Here is a 7,781-nt window from a genome sequence, read left to right as displayed (position 1 = left end):
CCTTCCTGACAGCACGCCCCGCCCTAAAGCCTCTCTTTATATCACCTCCGCTGCCTTGACTCCCGCCCTCGCCTTTGCGTCACCGAAACGTGCCTCTATATCCCCGCCTCACCTCCGTCACCTGCCGTCCGCCAATCACAATGAGGAGGCCACTGCGCACGCTCCGCCTTCCGGCCAATCTGAGCTTGGAGACAATAAAAGGGGGCGTGGTAGTAATGAAAAAAATCTAGCGTCACCCTGAGTCATCTGACTGTCATTAACACCGGCCTATAGAAGCGTGACTCTTTAGAGTAGACCTTCCTAATTGGCTGGTTTTAAAAATAAAGGTCTGCAAGACCCAATGATTCGAATTTCGAATTACTGATGCAAGAGGAGGAGTTGGGCGGATGAAGATAGGTCGGAAACCCAATCAACTTTCTAGGAGGCCGTCGAGTTGCTAAGACAACCAAAACCTTACAACCAATTATCTCAGGGTAGTTTGAAGTTTAAAAATAAAAAAAAAACACCATACCGAGTGAAAAAAACCCACTCGGAGCGTGATGTCATTGACACAAACCGAAGGGGCGCTTCAAGACTGACCAATCAAACCTTGCAAAGTTCTAATTGACTAGCCGTCTAGCCAATAACTATTGAGTATTTCTAATCATTAAAATAATGCTGGTTCTGAAATCAAATTTAAATAAATATATAAATATACAATTTAAAAAAAATAAAAATAATGAAAGCCTTTCTTTCCACCACTTTATTTGGACATGATAGTGGGGACTGTGTTTGAATATCTATGGCCAGACAGTTTATGTGTGAATGATCATCAGCTTTCTGTGAAGAAATACTGTAAAATATTATTACTTATTTTGATTTATATCCTGTCCTCTGTAGGGTTACCAGATGTCTGGATTCTCTGGAAGGCTTTTCAAAATCTGGCACTTGGTCCGGGTTTTGAAAAGCTTTCAGCTGGGAGTGGCATCAGAAGGGCATCTGTGCATGGTGGATGCAATGCGGTGACATCATACGCATGCGTGTGACATCATCATATCACACCTGTGCATGCGCAGATGCCCTCCCGGTGCCACTCCATACAAAGTGAACAGGTTGAGGGGGCAGGGCTGGGGCATAACAGGGCGTGCCGGGCTGGGCAGAACTGGGCGGGCCTTGGGGCATGGCCATGGGTCCGGATTTTACTTTCATAAAATCTGGTAACCCTAGTTGCATGTCTTCGGCGAAGGAGTGGATTTTGATTTGGTATTTTGGGGCTATGTCAAGTATTGGTTTGATGTAGAGGTTGAAAAGAAGAGGGGATAATAAGGTCCCCTGTGGTACTTTATTAGGTGTTTCTTTGGATCTAAAATTGACAATGGGAAATTGCAAAGTATGGTCTTGTGGTTACTTAGGGTTACTAGGGTGGAAAACCCAGACATGTCTTCTTTTTAGAGGACCGTCCAGGTATCCGGATGGACTTTCCAAAACCCGGCAATTTGTTCGGGTTTTGGAAAGCCCTGACGAGCTCCATCCGCATCTGAAGGGCCTCTGAGCATGTGCGGTTGATGTCACTCACATCCGCGCATGCTCCAGGCCTTCCAGACATGGCCAGAGCTCATCAGGGAAGATGAGAGGAGGCTTTGCGGGGCTGGGGTGGGGCCATTTCTTCAGGGTTTTACTACTCAAAATATGGTAACCCTATGTCTGGATGCCCGGGCAGACTTTCCAAGACCTGGTAGTTTGGGTTTTGGAAAGCCCCGACCTCCCAGCCACGTTTGATGGGCCTCTAAGCATGCACAGATGACATCAGATGCATCAGCTCATTCTCAGAGGTCCTCCAGACGTAGCACGGAGGTCGTAAAAGAAAGATGAGGCTTTGTGGGGGTAGGGCTGGAGGCGAAATGAGGCAGGACTGGAAGCAGAATGGGGCAGGGCTGTGACAGAACAAGGCGGGTCTGGGAGTAGAATGGGGCAGCACCAAGTGTCCAGGTTTCTCCGTGGAACAATCTGGTAACCCTAAGGGTTCCCATATTTTTACTTCAAAAAAAGAGGATGCATGGCCCCTCCCCTTTCCACCCCAACCCTAGCCTCACACAAACATATGCATGTGACATCATCATAGCTCATGCGCAGATGCCCTCCAAACGCAGCCTCAAGCTCAGCGGTGTTCAGACAAAGTGCCAGGTTTTGAAAATCCGCCAATACGCCTGGGCAGTCCTCTGAAAAGAGGACATGTCCAGGCAAATCTGGACCCTCAAGCTCAGCGGTGTTCGAAACCCGGACAAAGTGCCAGGTTTTGAAAATCCGCCAATATGCCTAGGCAGTCCAGGCAAATCTGGACATGTGGTACATAGAAGTCCGGGAAAACCTGGACACGTTCTCTTTTTAGAAGACTCTCCGGGAGCCCTTCGGTTTATCCCAGTACGGCAGCTCTTCTGTGAGCCAAGTATAGGACAATGAAGCCATTGTGACATCACTTGTGAGATTGGCTCTTAGGCATTGGTGGAATGAGGCAATATGAGGCATAATGACATCACAATCTCAGCTCTGGAATGTTGCTACTCTTTGGGTTTCTGCTTTGGGACCTGGTTTGGCCACTGTTGGAAACAGGATACTGGGCTTGATGGACCTTCGGTCTGTCCCAGTATGGCAGCTCTTATGTTCTTATGTGAGCCAAGTATAAGACAATGAAGCCATTGTGACATCACTGGCGAGATTGGCTCTTAGGCATTGGTGGAACGAGGCATTATGACATCACCATCTCAGCTCTGGAATGTTGCTACTCTTTGGGTTTCTGCCTGGTACTTGGGACCTGGGTTGGCCACTGTTGGAAACAGAATATTGGACTTGATGGATCTTCAGTCTGTCCCAGTATAGCAATTATTATGTTCTATTCGCAGCTGCACTCCCACCATGAGAAATCATGGTGCAACTATGTGATTCCTGTCAACCTCTAGGGTATTACTGAAGAACCTATCCACAAGATTTCAGGTTTTGTAATATTAATTTTCAGAGAACTGTGCGACATCCGGGAATAAATGACACTCAGCAGTCCCCCAAATTCCTCTTCGCTCCATTAATGGGTTTAAGAGGTACAAAATACAGATGGGCTGCTGTTTGTGAGGAAATATTGCTCACCAATAATCGTGCACATTTATAGGAGCAGGATTCCTAAGCTCAGGCTGTGTTCTCTGTCAGACATTAGGACTTATCATTATGTCTGACAACATTAGCTAAAGAATAACACATCTCAGTTTTGAAATCCAGTTCCCCTGTACAGTGGCAGAGTGAAATAAAATATGGGGAGCAAAGAGGAGTTGAAATTTAGAGGACAGGTGCCAGGCATTAGCATGAGGTCGATGAAAGGAGGAATGGGGAATAGTCTAAAGGAAGTGTAATGGGACAAAGAGGCTACCAAACTCTAACACAGCATTTGAACTCAGGGCAAACCCTTTCTGTCTCCAGCCAGGCTGAGCCCTAACAATGCAGCTCAGGGCAGGGACCTGGGAACAGGAAGCTGTGTGTAAACACAATTCTGGAGCCAGCAGAGGCCCAGGCTGCAGCCATGCCAAGGAGAGAGAGAGCCACACTGCCCTCTCCCCCCAACTGCACAGAGCAGGTTGCTGGACCATTCACAGATCTCTGCATATTCTGGAATATCCTCTGGTATTTTCAGTCCTTGCACGCTGCATTTTTATGAAATGTCCTCTGGTATTTTCATTCACTTGCACTCTCTGCATTTTACTGGTCTCTGGTATTTTCAGCCGCTGCACTCTGCACTTTTATGAAATGTCCTCTGGTATTTTCATTCACTTGCACTCTCTGCATTTTACTGGTCTCTGGTATTTTCAGCCGCTGCACTCTGCACTTTTATGAAATGTCCTCTGGTATTTTCATTCACTTGCACTCTCTGCATTTTACTGGTCTCTGGTATTTTCAGCCGCTGCACTCTGCACTTTTATGAAATGTCCTCTGGTATTTTCATTCACTTGCACTCTCTGCATTTTACTGGTCTCTGGTATTTTCAGCCGCTGCACTCTGCACTTTTATGAAATGTCCTCTGGTATTTTCATTCACTTGCACTCTCTGCATTTTACTGGTCTCTGGTATTTTCAGCCGCTGCACTCTGCACTTTTATGAAATGTCCTCTGGTATTTTCATTCACTTGCTCTCTCTGCATTTTACTGGTCTCTGGTATTTTCAGCCGCTGCACTCTGCACTTTTATGAAATGTCCTCTGGTATTTTCATTCACTTGCACTCTCTGCATTTTACTGGTCTCTGGTATTTTCAGCCGCTGCACTCTGCACTTTTATGAAATGTCCTCTGGTATTTTCATTCACTTGCACTCTCTGCATTTTACTGGTCTCTGGTATTTTCAGCCGCTGCACTCTGCACTTTTATGAAATGTCCTCTGGTATTTTCATTCACTTGCACTCTCTGCATTTTACTGGTCTCTGGTATTTTCAGCCGCTGCACTCTGCATTTTGCTGGAGTCTCCGTCCAGAATAAGGACAGTTGCTGCCTAACATATGCCCCCTCTTATCTAACCATGGTAGAAGGTTTTACCGTGGTAAATGTTCCAACTGAACTGAATGAGCGTCAGAGCATTTATCTTGCCGGCCCGCAATGAAACCCTCTACTACGGCTTGATAAAAGGGGGCCTTAATTGTTTAATTAGAGCCTAATTGTATTAATGACCAATAACTGCTAATGTTAATTGACGCTAATTGCTTCTAATTGGCAGTTAGGCACATAACTGCCCATAGTCAGTATTCTATTAACTGAGTGTCCCATTTTACATAGTCTGCCTAAAACATTGGCACCGACTAGTACAGAGCCAGTGGTGCCCTGGATGCCGTCTTGGTGGGGGCACCGGCACTTGTCCTCCTCTCCACCCCCGCTCCTGCCCTGTCCCCCCCCCCATTACTCTGCAAGCATGCCCCTTCCCTTCCCCCCCTTTAACGTTCCTTCCTGTTTAACGTTCCAGGCCTGCACCTAGGAAGTGATGTCAGAGGAAGAACCGACGCTGGTGCGAGCAGCAGGTTAGGGTTGCTGCTCACGCTGGGAATGTTAAAGAGGTACAGGGGCATATGCGCAGCAGGAAGGGGTGGGGAAGGAGAAGAGGGGCACCACTACCCCGGGCCCCTCTTACCCTCGCTACGCCATGGTAGGGAGCTAAGGGCAATTCTGCAAAAGTTCAGCGCAGTATCTAGAATCACACTTAGCACCTCCTAAGCAGGCGTAGGTGTTGCTAGGCATCCTAACTTTATGCCAGGGTTTTGCGCCTAACAGCGCCTAATTCACAAAGAGGTGCCTAACTCGTAAACACAAGCACGATCCTCCTCCTAACCACCTCCATTTTTTAGCTAGGTGCTTTGGGCTAAGACCTGGATTCTGTGACTGGTGTCAGCAGCTGCCTTGAAAACAGTCATCGATTGTGTGTCAATCACACGATGGCGCCGGGTACAGAATCGTGCCTCTGGCAAAGGTAGGTGCCAGAAATGTAGACCAGGGTTTTTGAGGCCTACATTTCCAGTGCCTACCTTTGATGTGACTCTCACCTCCTTAGACACTTTAGGCTGCTTAACGTCACTTCTGGTGTTAGCCATGTCCACAGTGGCGTTAGGCAGACTACAGAGCCTATGAGGTGCCACTCTGGTGCCAATTTTTTTATATATATTTATTTATTTATAGTTTTCAACATAAAACGGGGATATTTTAAGAAATTTCAGGATGTGTGGAAACCATTAACAAAATATTGTAAAGATTAATTGAAATTGTTTCCCTTATATTTATCAATTTAAGGTGTAGGAAGAGGGGAATTTTATTATTATATGTTTTATATGATAATGGAATATATGGGTGGGAGGGATGGGAATGGGGAAGGGATAAGAACTTATGTAATGTACCAATGATTGTTTGTAAGTGATGTACTTATTGTTAATGTGAATGAATATATTTAACACTTAATGTAATTTTGAAAATGAATAAAGAATTAAAAAATAAAAAAAAAAGTTTTCAACATAAAATCAAGCATTAAACTTGTACAGAAAAGAAGTCAAGCCTGATACATTCTACAACAATAAAAAAAAAAAAAGAAATAGATTATTATACAAATAAATTCATAATAGAACATAAAAATTACAATGGCTTAACGTTACTCAAGTCTTCAAATTGGATCCAAGACTTACACAATTAGCGAGAAAATAAAAAGTAAATATAAACTTAAGGAATCACTGCTATAAGCAACCGGGATACAGACAGGAAAGTAGTCAATTGAAAAGGTTCAAAGCAAACATACTTATTCATTTGGTGATGAACAATACACTTGCAAGGATGTCGCAAGTAAAAAGTAGCCCCCAAAACTAGCACTCCTGGCTTTAGTAACAGACATTCACGCCTACGCTTCTGTGTCTCACGTGAAAGGTTGGGAAACATCTGTATTCTATGTCCAAGAAATTCTTTCTGTTCTTGAATAATAAACTCAGAATCCATGCCTTATCTGGTTGGAGAGCAACAGAAATGATTAATGTTGCTGGGGTCACAATTTCTATATCTGACGTCTCAAGTAACGCTGAGATGTCCATTGCCTCTTGAGCTCTAGACTAGAGAATGACACGGTGACAAAATTCATTACCGTTCCCGTCCCCGCGGATAACCGCGGGAAACCATCTTCATGTCATTCTTTAAGAAGAGAGGGAAGAATCAGAGTATAATTGGGCACAACCACTGACCCAGAAGCTTTGCTTTGAAGAATGCTTGTGTAGAAGGACTGAGGTTGAATTAGATACTAGAAAATGGCATGGGATTATTTCCTGCGGTAATCCGCGGGGACGGGAACGGTGATGAATTTTGTCACCGTGTCATTCTCTACTCTAGACCTCTGATGTTGGCTTTGACCACCAGCAGGCAAATAGTAAACTTGAGACAGTGGAGGTAGAAGTTTGTCTGAAATTCCTAGAATTTCCTGAAAATATCTTTTGATCATTTCCCTTGGAGTCACCAAAGTGACTTTGGGAAAATTAATCAATCTTAAATGATTACTTCGTGCGGTGTTCGCCAACATTTCGATTTTTCCTTCTAAGATTAACATTATCTTTAATTATTGTCTCTTGAATCTGTTTAAAGAAAGTTAAGTCCTGTTCAACTTTCTGAATACTGGATTTAGAGTCGCTCAATTCCAATTTAACTTCTTTCAATTTTGGTGCCAATTTTTTTAGGCACCAGTAGGCGCCTTGGAACTCAGTTAAAAACATAATCTAAACAGCGTTTTTTTTATCTGAGCATGGGCGCCTAAAAATCGGCGCTGTTTAGAGAATCTGGACCTAAACATCACTTTTTACAGAATCACATTTTTTGAGTTAGGTGCCTAACTTTCAAATAAGTTCAATTAAAGCTAATTACGGGATGTTAAGGGACAATTATTGGTGGTGATTAAGCCTATGAACCAATTAACTTAGGTACCTACATCGGCAGGATCTGGGACGAGAGTTTTTGAACCAGGGCAAGAGGGCATTTGGCTCCGATCTGAGGCCGAGCACATCTGTGGAGAAAGCAGGAAAGTCAAACCCCGAGTCTCAGGGGAGGGCCAGGGCAGAACGGAGGAGAAGCAGTTGCTCAGGATGTGTGGTGGGAGATGATGGAGCTGCCAGTCTGTCCCCTGGATGGAAACCTCGCCTTTGGGAGCACTGTAATGCATCTTTCCAAAGCTCCTACCATCTGCACAATCAGGCGAGCATTTCAGTGTAGCCGATGCAGCACGAGTTTCATCCAGGAGGAGAAGATGTAATGTAATGTAATT

This window comes from Geotrypetes seraphini, chromosome 10, assembly GCF_902459505.1.
Source record: "Geotrypetes seraphini chromosome 10, aGeoSer1.1, whole genome shotgun sequence".
NCBI lineage: Eukaryota > Metazoa > Chordata > Amphibia > Gymnophiona > Dermophiidae > Geotrypetes > Geotrypetes seraphini.
The sequence above is the reverse complement of the archived record's forward strand: the minus strand, read 5'-3'. Positions refer to the sequence as shown.